The sequence below is a fragment of the Crocodylus siamensis genome, chromosome 15 (assembly GCF_052110815.1).
Source record: "Crocodylus siamensis isolate JL-2025a chromosome 15, ASM5211081v1, whole genome shotgun sequence".
NCBI classification, from domain to species: domain Eukaryota; kingdom Metazoa; phylum Chordata; order Crocodylia; family Crocodylidae; genus Crocodylus; species Crocodylus siamensis.
The window spans coordinates 32,461,189-32,477,475 of record NC_143409.1 but is presented as its reverse complement, the minus strand read 5'-3'; the positions used below and the strand labels follow the sequence as shown (position 1 = coordinate 32,477,475).

At 46.9% G+C, this 16,287-nt stretch overlaps 2 protein-coding genes across 18 annotated transcripts in view; one reads left to right on the top strand and one right to left on the bottom strand.

The window, feature by feature from the left end:
• LOC149852331 (C2 calcium-dependent domain-containing protein 4C-like) overlaps positions 1–6,059 on the bottom strand; it is a 69,756-nt gene extending 63,697 nt beyond the window's left edge. For all 5 annotated transcript variants that reach the window (XR_016439414.1, XR_016439415.1, XR_016439416.1 and 2 more), the window contains exon 1: positions 5,925–6,059. The gene's annotated coding sequence lies outside the window, so the exon portion shown is untranslated. The remainder of the gene's footprint in view (positions 1–5,924) is intronic.
• A 149-nt stretch (positions 6,060–6,208) lies between these two features.
• Positions 6,209–16,287, top strand: part of TLN2 (talin 2) — a 383,956-nt gene continuing 373,877 nt past the window's right edge. For 7 of the 13 annotated variants that reach the window (XM_090029612.1, XM_090029614.1, XM_090029609.1 and 4 more), the window contains exon 1: positions 6,345–6,486. The gene's annotated coding sequence lies outside the window, so the exon portion shown is untranslated. Of the gene's footprint in view, positions 6,487–16,287 lie in introns of all 13 variants that reach the window. The other 6 variants (XM_090029605.1, XM_090029610.1, XM_090029613.1 and 3 more) reach the window with 3 other exon arrangements.

Here is a 16,287-nt window from a genome sequence, read left to right as displayed (position 1 = left end):
GGCATGGCAAGGGTCCCCAAGGGAACACTTGCATGTCTATACACACATGCCAGGAGCCTGGGGAATAAACAGGAGGAACTTGTTCTCCTGCTAAATGCAAATACCTATGATGTCATTGGGGTAACAGAGACCCGGTGGGACTCCACCCATGACTGGACCATGGGTATAGATGGCTATGCCCTGTACAGGAGGGATAAAATGGACAAAAGGGGCAAGGGTGTAGCTCTCTATGTCAAGGAAAGCTACGTATCCCTGCAAACCGACATTGGCACCCACGGTGGATGACTTGAGACCCTCTGGGTTAAAATCCATGGGGAACATGGCACAGGGGTACTATGGTGGGGGTCAACTACAGACCCCCTACCCAAGGTCAACACCGTGACCAGGAGTTCACCAGGGAATTGGCTGAGGCTGCACGCTCCTGGTGTATGGTTGTCATGGGAGACTTTAACTACCCAGACATTTTGGAGGAGCACTCAGCCAAATCTGAGCAGTTGCAAAGCTTTCGCACATGTGTGGATGACCTCTACTGCAGGAAGTCTACAGGCCGACGAGAGATAAAGCACTGCTTGACCTTGTACTGGCAACCGGGGACGACCTAATCAGCAACCTAATGATCGAAGGGAAGCTGGGTGACAGTGACCATGAGCTGATCACCTTCACCATCTGCCGTAAAGCTAGCAAGTCAGTCGGTTGTACAGACGTCCTCGGCTTCAGGAAAGCTGACTTTGACAAGCTCAGAATGCTTGTCAGTGAGGCCCTAAAAGGCCACAACTCAAAGGGGAGGGGAGCTCAGGACGAGTGGTTGCTCCTCAAGGGAGCAATCCTGGATGCGCAAAGTCCATCCCATCTCAGAGGAAAGGCAGCAAAAGGACACAGCAGCCGCCTTGGCTCTCCAGGGAACTGCTGGACCTCCTGCATCTTAAAAGGAAGACCTACAAAGGATGGAGGACTGGAACCACCACCAAGGAGGAATACTCTGCACAAGTCCGGAACTGCAGAGAACAAACCAGGAAAGCCAAGGCTGCGATGGAACTCCAGCTAGCTACAAATATCAAGGAAAATAAATCCTTTAAAATATCAAGGAAAATAATCCTACAAAAAGGATGTGGAGAAGCTTGAGAGTCCAGAGAAGAGCCACACGCATCATCAGAAGTCAGGAAAACAGACCTTATGATGAGAGGCTGAGAGCCATGGGACTTCTCAGCCTGGAAAAGCGCAGGCTCAGGGGTGATCTGGTGGCCACCTATAAACTTATCAGGGGTACTCATCAGGATCTGGGGGAACATCTGTTCACCAGAGCGCCCCAAAGGATGACAAGATCGAATGGTCACAAACTCCACCATGACCGATTCCGGCTTGACGTAAGAAAGAATTTCTTTACTGTCCGAGCCCCAAAGGTTTGGAACAGACTGCTGCTGGAAGCAGTTCAAGCACCTACATTGAACGCCTTCAAGATGCATTTGGATGCTTATCTTGCTGGGATCCTATGATCCCTGATGACTTCCTGCCCCTGGGGCAGGGGGCTGGACTTGATGATCCTCTGGGGTCTCTTCCAGCTCTAATGTCTATGAAATCTATGAAATTACTGTAAAGAAGTTCTTCCCAATGTCTAACCTAAATCTGCTCTCTGTCAGTTTGTGGCTGTTGTTCCTAGATACTCCAGGGGAAGCCCTGGTAAACAGAGCATCTCCTATTCCTTGCTGTCCCCACCTGATGAATTTGCAGGCAGCCACAAGATCACCTCTCAGTCTTCTCTTGTGGAGGCTGAAGAGATCCAGGGCCTTTAATCTGTTCCTGTAGGGTTTTGCCTGCAGGCCCTTAACCATATGAGTGGCCCTCCTCTGAACCCTCTGAGGTTGTCCACATCCCTCTTGAAGTGTGGCACCTAAAACTGGACACAGTACTCCAACTGTGGCCTGACCAATGCCGCGTTAAGGGGAAGTATCACCGCCTTGGACCTGTTTGTTTTGCACTTGCTAATGCATGATAAAGCACGGTTAGCTTTACCGATCAGTTCATCACATTGATAAGTCACATTAATCTTGGAGTCAACTATGACTCCAAAATTCCTTTCTGCTGCTGTGCTGCTGAGGTCATTCCCCAGCCTGTGAATATGCTGGTGATTCCTTCTTCCTAGGTGCAGCACCTTGCATTTGTCCTTATTGAGCTGCATGCTATTCTGTTCTGACCATTTTCTATAGTTTCCCAACCTGTCCAGATCCATCTGGATTTGTTCCTACTCTCTGGTGTGTTAACTTTACCCCATAATCTTTTATCATCTGTGAATTTGGACAGAGTGCTTTCCATGTCCTCATCCAAGTCATGACGAAGACACTGAAGAGCACTGGTCCAAGGACCAAGTCTTGTGGGACTCCACTGCCCACATCCTTCCAGGTTGATACCAACCCATCCATCACCACTCTCTGGGTGCGATCCCTAAGCCAATTTGCCATCCACCTGACTGTGTAATCATTTACATCACAGTCTCTATGAGAACATAATGAGATACCGCATCAAAGGCCTTCTTAAAATCCAAGTAGATGACATCCACCTCAATTCCTGCGTCTAAGCATTTTAGGACCTGGTCATAAAAAGAAACAAGGTTAGTCAGGCAGGATCTACCTGCTATGAATCCATGCTGGTTGCCCTTTATCATTGCTTTCCCTGCTGGACTCCCACAAATGTGATCCTCACCAACCTCATCACCAGAAACAAACTTCCTATGGCCCAAAGCACATTGAATGGATTCAGACCATGCCAGGACAAGAAATGTAAAACCTGGCAACACATCTCCACCACTCTCACAATAACAACATCCCACAACAGAACCATCACAATTCCTGGGTCAGTTAGTCTTACCTCAATCCCGGGTAAGCTCTTTGAAAAAATTATCCTGGCACACATCCAGGAGGGCCTTGCGGGGGAATGCATGCTCAGGGGCAACCAACATGGGTTCATCAGTGGCAGGTCTTGTCAGACCAACCTGGTGGCCTTTTACGATCAGGTCACCAAATCATTAGACGCAGGGGTTGCTGTGGACGTAGTCTTTCTGGACTTCCGGAAGGCTTTCGACACTGTCTCTCACCCTGTCCTCATCAAAAAGCTGGGAGACTGTGGTGTCGATGCCCACACGGTCAAATGGGTCGCCAACTGGTTGGAGGGCCGCACCCAGAGGGTGGTAGTGGATGGGTTCTTCTCGACCTGGAAGGACGTGGGCAGTGGGGTTCCGCAGGGCTCGGTCCTCGGGCCCGCACTGTTCAACATCTTCATCAGTGACTTGGATGAGGGGGTAGAAAGCACCCTGTTCAAGTTTGCTGATGACACTAAGATGTGGGGGGATGTGGGTGCACTAGAAGGGTGCAATAGGCTACCCTTGACAGGTTGCAACGGTGGGCGGATGAGAATAGGATGGGGTTTAACACTGATAAGTGCAAGGTGTTGCACATGGGGAGGAAGAACCGGCACCACACTTACAGGTTGGGGAACTCCCCTCTTGCCAGCACGGAGACGGAAAAGGATCTTGGAGTCGTCATTGACTCCACGATGAACATGGGCCGGCAGTGTGGGGAGGCAGTCAAGAAGGCCAACCGTACCCTGTCATGCATCCACAGATGCATCTCGAGCAGGTCCAGGGAGGTGATCCTCCCCCTCTATGCGGCACTGGTCAGGCCGCAGCTGGAGTACTGTGTCCAGTTCTGGGCGCCACACTTCAAGAGGGACGTGGACGATATGGAAAGAGTTCAGAGGAGGGCCACTCGTATGATCAAGGGTCAGCAGGGCAGGCCTTATGAGGAGAGGCTACGGGACCTGAACCTGTTTAGCCTCCACAAGAGAAGGTTAAGGGGGGACCTTGTGGCCTGCTACAAACTGGTCAGGGGGGATCAGCAGGTATTGGGGGAGTCCCTGTTCCCCCGTGCGCTGCCAGGAGTGACCAGGAATAACGGTCACAAGCTGGCGGAGGGTAAGTTTAGATTAGATATTAGGAGGCGCTACTTCACAGTCAGGGCGGCTAGGGCCTGGAACCAGCTTCCAGGGGAAGTGGTGCAGGCTCCTAGCCTGGGGATTTTTAAAAGGAAGTTAGATGAGCACCTTGCCGGGGTCATCTGACCCCAGTGCTCTTTCCTGCCAAGGCAGGGGGTCGGACTAGATGATCTACCTAGGTCCCTTCCGACTCTAGCTACTATGAAACTATAAAAAAAACCAAAAAAAAACCCTGCACCTTCAGAAATGTAATACATCTCATCCAGTGCATCAAATGTCCTGATGGAAAATATGTAGGAGAAAACAAACAACAACTGCACACCAGAATGAACACACACCAAAATCAATCAAAGACAAAAATACCCAGTCACTTGTGGGGGCACACGTCTCACAACGTAACCACTCTTTTCAATCTCTCAGTTCTAATCCTCAAAGGGAATTTACAAAACACCTTTCACAGACCAGCCTACAAACTTCACTTTGGAAATCTACTGGATACAAAAAATCACGGACCAAATATAGACATTGGATATATGACACATTATAACCTGACTAGCATCTGATACCCCAGGTAACCTCTCTACAGTTTATTAGCTGCATTCTTTCACCAGGGCACACACCTCATCCCCATATCCATTGTCTACCACACATTTGCATTTTCACAGACCTACGTTTTTGCATACTGGCTTCTGATCTACCCAGGAAAGCACTCAAACCAACAGCAGACTCTCTCCAATGCCTAGAGAGGGGTGTGGTGCCAGAAAGCTTGCAAAGAATAATTCTTACAACTACTTAGTTGGTCTAATAAAAGACATCACATCTACCTAAAGAACTGTGTCTGCTTATGTCCTTAGACCAGGGGTTTTCAACCTCTTTTGGTCAGTGTACCCCAGCAGCTGGTCCAGAACCAGGGGCTCCCCCACTGGCTGGTCGACAAGTCAGTGGGGTGGGTGGACTTGGGCTCGGGGGAGCGGTGCACAGTGGTGGAAGCACAAAGTGCTGGATGGTGGCAGAGGAACCACCCCACATGCCACCACTTCCCAAGTACCCTCTGGGGCCTTCCCAAGTACCCACGACCCCTGCCTTATACCAGCATGGCTACAATCAACAACCCTCAATAAGAGACAAACATGTAACTGTAATGACTTTGGAATTAATTATAATATCCTTTGACTATTTTTGCCCAGTTTATCACTTTTTAAAAAACATTATATATTAACGTAGCCAATTAGTGCACATTCCAAGATTTGTATTTGTTTTTGCTCTGCTCTTGTAAGTTAAATAATATAGGGTTAGTATGCTCCCACTGTAGCTTCTTGTCTCTGTTTAACTGGATAAAAATGTGTTACATGATACCACCATCCATTGGCGATGTGTAGGGGGTGCATGCAGGTGCATGTGCACCCCCTGAGATTGGTGGCACACCTCCTGGGACCGGCCCCCACCACTGCTGCTGGCACTGCCTGCTGGCGCTCACCGCCTCCCCTCACCACCAACACTGCCGGTGGTGTCTGCGGGTGGTTGCTGACTGCTGATTGCCGCCCTGTCCCCTGCCACCAAGACCACTGTGGCCGCCTGCGGGAGCTCCCTGCCGCCATGCCCCTACCGCTGACACTGCTGCCTGTGGGCCGTTGCCGTGCCCCCCCAGCCTGTGGGGCCATCATTCATGGCACTATCTGCACCCTGCTGTTCAAAATCCTAGATCCACTCAAGCTGGTATCTTTTATTGGCCCATCTGTGTAGCTAGGTGATCCAGTCAGAGGAGCTTTCCAATGCAAGATGCTCTCCCTCATTCCTGGGACGTCGCTCTAACACTATGGTGCTAGAAAAGCAGGGAACAACCTCAGGCCTTTCACACAGCTTCTCGGGAGTAGGAGGAGGTAAAACAGGGTTTATCTGGGCTGGGCCAGTGGGGTGCTGTCAGTAAATGACCCACTCACTCGGCTGTCTTGCGCTTGGGACAGTGCTTGTTCCCCGTCCCTTCTGCATCCCCGACTGGCGGGCAGGCCCGGCCCTGCCTTCCTGCACCAACCCGGGCAGGACAAGGGGCAGCCTCGCCGGGGCCAGCCGTGCCCGCTCTCCCGAGGCAGGGCAGGGCAGCTGCCCCGGCCTGCAGCGGGCTCCAGAGCGCGCACGTGCCCTGCGCTCCCGCGGCTGCCGCTGCCGCTGCCGTGGCGGCGGTGCCGGTGCCGAGCCGCGCCGCAGCGGGGAGGCGCGCGGCGGCGGCGGGTCGCCGCCCGGCCGCCCCCTGCCCCGCTCTGCCCGGGCCGGTGGGCGGAGGGGCTGCCCGGCCGGCCGGCGGAGGAGGAGGCAGAGCAGGCCCGGAGTGATGACGCGCTTCCTGCTCTCCCGGGTAGGGGTCTGTGCCTGCAGCCGGCGGCGGCAGCGCGAGCGGTGCGGAGCCGCGCGGGCATCGGGAGGCGGCGGCGGCGGCTCGGGCGCGTTGCGGCGCCGTTCCCGGTAGGAGCCTCCAGTCCCCGCCGCTGCCGCTGCCGCTGCACGGTGCGTGGGAGCGGCGCGCCCCCGTCCCCGGGCTCGATGGGCGCGGGACGCCGGCTCGTGCGGGGGCTCCACCTGCCCGGTGCCGGGAGGGGATGCGCGGCCGGCCCCGCGCTGCCCTGCGAGCAAGTTGCCGCTCGCGGCGCGCAGGAGCCGGGCTGCGCCCCCGCCGTCCACTCGCCGCCCCAGCAGGGCCGGGGGCGCCGCCCTCGCAGCCTGCGGGGTCCCTGCGCCCCGTCCCGGGGGAGGGAGGGAGCCATGTTTCGTGCCTGGCGGGTTTAACACCCGCCGCGATCGGCCCCGGGCCGGCTCCCCCGAGCAAACTTCGGCCGGGCGGGAGCCGCCCCCGCAGGGACGGAGTTGGGGAGGGTGCCGCGTGCCCGCGTCCTTCCCGGCGCCGCCGGGTTTGGGGAGGGGCCCGCCCGGGCGGGCGCAGCTCGGCGCTCCCTCCTCGGCTCTCCGTGGGCCGGGGCCCTCCCCCGCGGGCGGCCACCTGGGGCCCTGCGCCCTTGGGTGCTCGCTGCTCGTTCCCGCCTGGCGGCCCTGCTAGCTGGGCGCAGCGAGCTGCCCGGAGGTGGTCACTCCAGGGGGCACTTGCAGCTTCCAAGGCAAAACCCCGCTGGGCAGCCCAGCCCGGCCCACTTTGGGGGGTTTCTAAAAAATGATTTTGCTTTGTCTTTTTTTTTTTTTTTCTTTTGCCCTTCACAACTTATGCCCGTCAGAGTAACCAGGTCCATGTCTTCATGGTCTGCTTGAGCTGGTCTCACAGGCTAAAACAATGCTGCAGTGTCTGGGTTAGGAGAACAAGGGGGTGTTCATTGCATTAAACAATGGCACAAGCTTTGCTACAAGTCTTGTGCAAGTAGACTTAGCCAAGCTGCCTTCTGGAGTTGATCGGTGTCACTTCCATGCCAGAACCAGGGGTCTTTCCATTTTGAAAGCATGCTTCTGACACATTACTGTATTCATGTTAAGTTTTGCGTGAACCCATAGAGAACCCAAGCATGCATGGAAGAAATCTTCCAAACACTCCCTCATAACAACAGGGAAAATTTCTCAGATTGTTGGCAGGTACCATGTGAAACATCGCATCTTGCCCATACGCTGTAACTTATTTCTCTGTTGGTATAGTGCCTGTAAGTACAGATGGAAGTTGCCAGTATTAGTCATGTTCTGTCCTACAAATAAAAACACGTGGAAGATTTCCAAATCGTTGGATCTGTCTGAGATAATGGCAAACTATTCTTATACATGTTCTTAAATATAACTTGTAACTGCATCTGATTAGAGTTACGTGTAAAGTTAAGTCGGTTTTTGATAGAAGCATGGAACTTTTCAAGTCCATGTTATGAGAGTGAAGGTTAAAAGGTAACTGGGGAAAACCTTAGTACATCTGTCCTCAGCATCCTGTAAGACCTTGGTAATGCATTTTCACTTCACTCACTAGTTGCTGTAGAGCAGAAGAATTTATCTGGATTCTCTCCTGGCTTGTGCATCAAAAACAGAGCTGTTCAGCAGAAATCAGATGGTAGAGTCTTTGGATCCAAGATCCAGAGAAAATTATTTGCTTGATTTCTGGCCAGCAGGCTGAATTTGCAAGACTGGTTAGGAGGATACTTGCTCAGGTTGTAAGTTTTGTTTCTAAATCTCAAGCTGCATTGGCCAGGGAACCTTGCTATGACACACCTGTTCACATTGTTACTAACTAGAGTGGTTTAGTTTGAACATTGCTGAAGACATGGTCCCGCGTCTTGCTAAAATAACATCTGTTGCATGATATCATGTAACGGAATGTGGTACAGTCTAATTTGAATTGATTTGAAATTTTGCCATAACACTGTGCAATGCCTGAAAGCTTTTTTTCAGTGATGGATGAACTGGCAAGGATAATAAGGTACTGGAAAAGATGAATTTGCAGTCAGGAGTGGTTGCTGTGAACTGCAAAGGATTAAGTAGTTTAACTCTGAGCTTGCTTGTTATGCAGTTTGATTTGGATTTCTTTAATCAGATGGCAGCTAATCTAACTGCTGAGTTCTACGCACATTTGAAAGTTCACCTACAGTTAGAATACAACTACAACTGCAGTGATCTCCATTATGGTCTATACAAGCTGGTTATTTTTTTCTGGCTGTAGAATTGGAATAACAGCTTGAACAGTGCAAAGCTTAACATGGTGACTTAACATCTCTCCTTATTTTTCCTTCCCTGTATGGTTCTGTTTCTGGAGGGGCCCTGACTCATTGAAAGAGGGAAGTTCAGGGTATCCAAAACTGGACTGTAATTTTCAGATATTTTTCTACTTAATACCTGTTGCTCTTACTTGCAAATGTGAGGGCTGGACATCTTCCAATGCCAGGACTGAGTTACTCAAACGCTAGATATCTGTGCAGATATTCACCTCTTGCAATAGCATTGTGCTGTTTGGCAGTTATTACAGTAGGAATGTTACTAGCGAGTTCATGAATGTGGACAGTGCCATTTGCTGGTGCATCATTCCAGTCTATATTGCCAGGATAATACGACTTCATGCAATTTCTAAAGTAGTAGTAGTCAGATCAGACTTGAGAATTTCAGTTAAGTCTAAGCTTCTGTGTTTCTTTCATATGCAAAAATGGTCATAACTAGGAAAAGATAGGGCAGATTTGTACCTTTTTATAGACCAGAGATCCTCAAGCCCTGGCCTGTGGGCTACATCTGGATTGCGCCACCACACAGCAGGATCCAGGTGTGCGGGGTCACATTCATGGACCTTCCTAATCTGGGATCCAGCCTGCAGGCTGACCCCTTTTCTATTCATCTGGTCTGTAGGCCCAAAAGGTTGGGCACCACTTCTAGACCTATTCAGAAAAAAAAAAAAGATTTTTTTAGCAACAGCTTACTTCATTAGATGCTATGAGAGAACCTGACTTGTCAGAGGGTGTATATGAAAGGGCAAGTACATCTGAGGAAGTAAGGTATCACTTAAAAAACCTTATGTGTTTCTCTACAATGCAACTCTGCCATGCCTTTTGTCTGTCTTCAGACTAACAAAGCTAGCTACCTTGCAGTGTTGCTGGTAACTAGGAAAGGTAGAGAAGCAACTTCAGAACATCAGAGGCTTGCTTCAAGGTCACTATGAGCCTGTGAGAGGTTTGGTTGGCTTATTTTGCCATTAGTCCTGCCTTGTTCTTTTTAGAGACAATTGGATGCTGATATAGTAGAAATTAGGAAACAAAATGGTTAAGTGTTCTTGTGAAGGATGTGGGAGCTCCTGGTAATGCTTTGAGAATATTATATGTTCCATCTGTTTGGTGGGTTGTTGGATTATACAGTCTTAATTCAAGCAGGGTTCACTTGCATGTAGCTTGAAAGAGGACAACAGCTCCAGACAGCCTGGTTTGCTGGTCCTTGTAGGACAGTGGAAGTGTCAGCTGCTTTTGACGTTAATCTCTGCAGTGCTGAATTCAGAGGTTTGTCTGGGACCTCTGAGGGTGGGGAGGGGAATATCCATGTGAGAGAAACCAAGAATTTTGGGGACAATAAAGATGGTCTGTGGGGGACAGCGCAGAAAGGAAGTCATAACTTTTTGGGGAGTGGACTGAAACCCCTGCCTACATGTTAGTATTGGATCAATGTGAGTAAAAATCTTGCATTGTGTTCATGCCCGTTTCCTACTCTTGTGGGGGGGGGAGTGTTCATAATCTTCCAGGACAGGTGAAGATAAGAGGCTTTCCAGCTGAGGATGTACACTCAGACCAAAAGAGGGGGCAGAGCTGCAGCAGGCCCCAAATCTACTTCGTACTTCAAGTGTGAAGGTTTCGGTGCTTAAAATAAAACTGTTAAACCTGCCAGCCTTGTTTCATGGCATTGTCAGCAAAGCATTTCTCTGGGTTGGGTGTGGGCACACACACACTTATCTTGCAGTTGAGTTTGAATTAGTCTGAGCTTTCAAAGCTCAGCTGATAAGGTTCACTGTTTTCCAGTTAAGAACTCCTGAGTGGGGATTGTGTCCCCAGAGACGCACCCCACAGTTCTCAGAGTTCTGGCGCCTCCTTACTGATATATCCCAATAGCACTAAAAAGCTGAATGCTTGAATTTGCAAGGCAATCGTTAATATGCAATATAAAATCATGCCTAACAGCTTATTAAGATAAAGGGGTGTTACTTTCTTAGTATTAGTCTATTTATGTGGTAATAAGCAACAGCTGAATTTTTGCTAAGCTCAGGTTGGTACTTGAAAGAACTTTCCCATATTCCTTGCATTCTCACTGAGTATTTTCTTTCTGTGTTTAAGCACTAGGAAAAAAAAGTGTCAGAGCACGGTTAATCAAAACTGTGTCTTATGTTGTCATATCTTCTAGCTCGGTAAAGTAAAGGCCACTTATTCTCATAAAAAAGATGTCTTCTCATCTGGAAAGAGGCAGGGAAATGTTCACGCTTAAATCATGTTAAGAACGATTAATTAAAAAAATTATGGTAGAGTGGGAGGTATTTAACTTCTTAGCCAACGACAGAACAACTTCATTTTTTTTATCAGTCTTGATCTGGGTGCACCTTCATACAACATGTCATTAGGTGCTAAGTGTTTTGTTAAAAGGATTGTGATAACGGGGTGAACCCCACTTATACTGTAGAATAGACTCACACTTAGGCCTCAGTGACATTTATCAAACTTCTTTTTAAGATAGTTTTGTTTGATTGCCTCTAATTTTGTCCCTTTGCCTTGGGAGTCCATAACCTTTATGTAATAAATCACACATTGTTTTTGTCTGCCTCCTTCTTTGAGCCTACTTTTAGCCTAGCTATATCTGTTGCATCTGTCTTGCATCAAGGTTGTTGGGGAAAAATCTGTCCTTTCAAAAATTTTACATTATAAGGCATTTTCCTATTTTGGTACTTACTTATTTCATGTAATTTTTGAGTGCTAGCTGAGCATAAAATAAATGTGAGAACTGTTTGATAGTAAAAAATTAGGCTTCAGCTTGAATTCATGTGGATGAGAACTTTAATTAGTCATCAAGGTATCGATGGCAAGACTGTCTTACAGCAGTGTGAGAACTCCTGCAAGTAGCTGACACGCGAAACAGCCAGCTTAGCTATAGGCATATCATGGTTGTGTGCCAAAAGACAGATAATGGGAAACAGTAGGTAGCAGCTGGCCTAGAGAGAAGGGAAAAACAAGAGAGTTGGATTAAAAGGATGAAACAGCAGCACTTTCAAATACTTGACAACTAGGAATGGAGGAACTTGTTTCACTAAGCAAGGTTTATGTCCTAGTGGAAAGCTTGGCTTACCAGTATTGCAAAAATGGGTCAGTATACAGAGGATGTCCCTTAGGAAAAGGAAAATATGGTACTGTCTAATTAGTGGGGAAAGAGGCATGAAAGGTCTGAGAAAGGTGTTGAAATATTATGACTGTACATGTAATCAAAGCACAGCTACTAACATGTTTTTAAATGCAACCAAGAAGCAGAGTTAATAATAGCAATTTAAGTTAAAACTTTGAAGTATTACACCTGTGTAATTTTTTGAATGAAAGATTTTCTAGTCAGTCCCAAGGAAGGAATTGCTGAGACTTGCTCCATCCTGATGCAAATCTCCAATTAGTAGAGGGCAGCCAAACTAAGGAAAGGATAAAACGACAGCCAGCAGTGCAGAACAAGGATGCAGGGTCAAGCTGAAGGAACCCAAGAGCAATGACAAACTAATGGATAGTGCAGACATTGTGACCCAATTTGTGCTATGGAAAGTACTGTTAAAGGCAGGAAGAGGAAGATGCCCAAAGGCAGCGGGTGTGGAAATAGAACTGTTCTGTTTTGATGCCTCAGTATTTATTCCCTGGGGACAGTATCTGTGAAGACTTCCAAAGATTTCAACCCACATTCATCTGAAGGCAGGTGTATGGACCATTCACCTGTCATCTGCAGTTCCGTCTGGGAGACTACAGTTAGCTTGATGCCATCTGGGTTGGTAAAAGCTGCTGTGCTGTGCTGTACTGCACTGCAGGAATGTGGAAAGCAGAAGTCTCTGCTATGTACCAGAAGATCATATGAAAGCTGGTGAACAAATGGAAGTAGATTAAAACTGAAAAATGGAGACGCTCTTCACCTTTTAGTTAGTAAAACTGCAGTCTAAATCCAAAGACCAATGCGGAGCTGGGCTATTAAAATAAGAAAGAAAAATTAGAGAGTAAGTAATGTGAATGTGGATGCTTTGGAGGCCAAGTTCAAATTAAAGATGTCACCCCCAAGATGCTGCCCACAAGATCAGAAAAGATTAACTTTTGTTAGGTCTCAGGAGCCACTGAAGCAAGCAACCAGGTGTAAGTAGCTTTGTTGGCGCTTTCACAATGTGTGCAGGGAGTGCCAGCAGCATAGTAGTGGTACTAATCCAGTTAGTTTTCATCAGCAGCACTGCTTAACAACACACTGAAGAGAAGCTAAAGATCTGAGTACTGGAGTGTAAGAGCTCATTCAGATGCTAATGAGTTCTGGTATAACAAAAGCAAGGTGAATTATGCAACCGGGATAATTTGCACTTTTGGCAAATGCTGTTGGGGCCATAGGCATGTGGAAATGAACTAGGTGCTACATATTTAAAAAAAACAGCCCTGTGATAGGGGAATTTGCAGGCATCCAGATTATGGACAGATACATGCTGATTGCAGAGGAATAATAAGCATCTAGACTATGATTGCAAAATTACAGCTTGTGCATGTAGACTGGAATATTGGGCCAAATGTGGAGAAGCTGGAGTTGCTTTAACAGTAATGTTTTGCTATGGCCAGATATCAAACTTGCCTTGTTATCCCTTTTTTTAACAAGGGATAGTTAATTGATTAGCATCTGCTACATTAAGTGGGAAGCAGAGTCTAGCTGGCATGAGAAGAAGCATCCATCTTGAGCAGTCCCTAGAAGACTGGGCAAGTGGGAAGCATGTAGTTTGGGAGCGGCTTGATGTGGCAGTTAGGTTTAGGTGTTGTTGGAGCTGTGTGGGTTTTTGTTTGTTATTGGTTTTGTTTTAGCAGATGCATTCGGATTGACCTGAAATGGAAGGACATGGAAGGAAGTATCCTATTTAATGGGTTGAAAGGAATTTTCCAAAAACTAAGTTCTGAAGAAAAGGTATACATCCCCCCAACTCTGGACTAAAATAGGTGTGTGCTTATTTCAAAGTGGGAAAGTGTGATTTCTTGGAGACTGAAAGAGAGTGTGAATGCTGAAATTGGAGAGCTGCTCTTGGAGTTGTTTTTTCCAGATGGAGTTGCAATCATCACTTTAGTCTTTTTTTTCCAGCACATTACTTTACAATTGTTTTGATTAATCAAATCAAATCTGACTCCCTCAAAAGAGATGAAAACCTGAGGAAGTTCAAACTGCAACACTTAATGCTGACACTGCATTTTATGCCAACACCTCACCCAGTGAGACTCAAATGAGCTGCCTTTGCTCCTGTCCCTGATGATCATGCTATCTAGGTTTGGAAAGGCTATTGGGCTACTTTGGCTGCTGGGATGAGATAGCAAAATAAAATGGAAGATAGTCAAAATGACCTCATCCAACCTTCATTTCCAGCACACTGTAACTTTCACGGAGTGACTTAGGACTGCAAATGTGTTTTTGAAAATCTGTTCCTTTCATAGTCAGCTAATAAAGGAGAATGAATTCCTGAGCTCAACAATGACATCATGTAATACTGTCCAAGACCATATCCTACATTTGGAGCCAATTACCAGATGAGTTGAAATGACACGATTGACTAAGATCTCAATAAAGTACATGTATTTTTTTCAGCTAGGAGGTCTGTAAGTCCAGCTGTAAAGAGAGAAACCAGGTTAAAGTGGTTTTGGAGCCTCCGCAGGTATAGGCTCACAACATTAAGAGTAAAAAGGAAACTTGATCTAATTAGAATAAGGAATTTGATTTAAGAAATAAAAGATGTGGAATCCTTTTCAGTGAAACATCTAATATGATTTAAAATTACGAAGGTGATTGGGCTCAAAGGATGAAATGTAGCTGAGACAAGTTAGAAATTCTATTTTTCTTCCTCTATTCAAAACTGAAAATCCAATTTTCTGTCACACTTTTGCTTGCAGTGGAGGCTACCAGTTTTTCCTCATCATTTGGAAGCACGGAAATGAAAATTAAGGTTCTGACGTTGGAGTTTGTTCCCCTTTTAAAAAAAATAATGGGACTTAGGTTAGCAGTAACTGTGTATGCAGTAAACACCCTTGGATTGGTTTGTCTGACACAGAGACATTTAGTGCTTACATCACATTTGGATAGCTGTATCTGAATGCCAAGTGAGACTGGCAGACCTGAGTGGTTAACAGGGAGGTAGGTGGTGATTGCATTTTGTCTTAACTACAGAAATGCAAACTCTTCACTGAACAGAAAGTGTATCTTCTCTGTATATGTGATTATCGTGTGATGGCCTAGTGTACTTCTTAGTATGGTCTGATACTAAACCTATTCGTGATATATTATGCTTTTATTTTTCCCTCCTGTATTTCAGTTTTAGGGGTCATTAACAAAAAACTTTTTGAGGTTTTGAGGAATTGTATTAATCTAATTTGTATTTTGCAAAATACCAGCACTGTCAGATAGCATGGTGCCAAGAACTGCACTTGATGCCGGCATGAGTATTGTACACAGTTCTCAAAGGAAAAAGAATGTGGCACTGCTTTACTCAACTTGCATACAGTGTTCTTTATCTTCAAATAACTCTCAGATTAATCTGTTTTGTGTCTGAGGCAGGTCATGGTAATATTCCCTTTGACTGAAACTGCTAATTTTCTAACCCAATTAGAAGCTTAAATATGAAGACTGAAGTGACCCATATCTGGATTCCAAAAACTCTTCTACACATTAGGATGAATGTTTTAAATGTCAGCTTGGAATGTATTACTTAGACTGCTAAATGCACCTCTAGAGGAGTATAAATTAAGAGTATAAGACTTGAAATTCATGCAGTGTTGAATCTTGGTTTAGGCTTTTATAGGCTGATATTTAGAACCCTGAAAGTGTAACTGGCTCCAGAGTGCTGTCTGCATTATTAGAGCAGTTCAGTATTGGAGTATTTAACTGTGTCTAACACAACTTCTGTGTCCATCAGAGCTTCCAGTGGTGCATGAACATTTGGATCTGTTGTATTATTTCCAATTCTCTTCTGGTATTTGGGGATTATATATGGTAAGTGCTGCTCTAGTAGCTTTAGTGCTTCATAATGCCTCTCCAGTACAATAATGAAAGTTCTTCTGGCCCCCTTTATAATGACCGACTTAACTGCTCAGACCAGAAGTCAACTGACTTGCAGACAGCTGGCTTGCAGACTTGATCCACCAAGGAAGGGAATACTTCAACTTGTGTTTATTGGTCAACTTTGTATATTTAACGGATGACTGACCATTGCAATCTTGTCTACTCTGAATGCATTTGAGACCTTTCCTACTGTAAATAAATGACAGGATGAAGAAGACACAAGTACTTCATCTGAACTAATTTTTCTGTTACTGTTTGCACTCAGGGGGCGCATCCAGCTGAGTGGGAAAGTGCACTTTGTAGTGCCTCAGAGGTTTTTTGAGTTGCTACAGAATGCATCTGCCACACATGAAAAGTTTCTCTGTACTGCAGTGCGGATCCAAAATTTGGTACCAGGAAGTCCCAGTATCTTTAAAAAACCCAAAAAACCCAAAGGTAGGGTGGCTGTAGCATGCACCACTTGAGACTGGAGCCTGGCTGGCTAGAGCCATGCTGGCTGTTGGCCAGGCTCCGTGAACCTGGATTGCTGCTGCTGCTGCAGCCCCAGGAGACCCCCGGGACCCC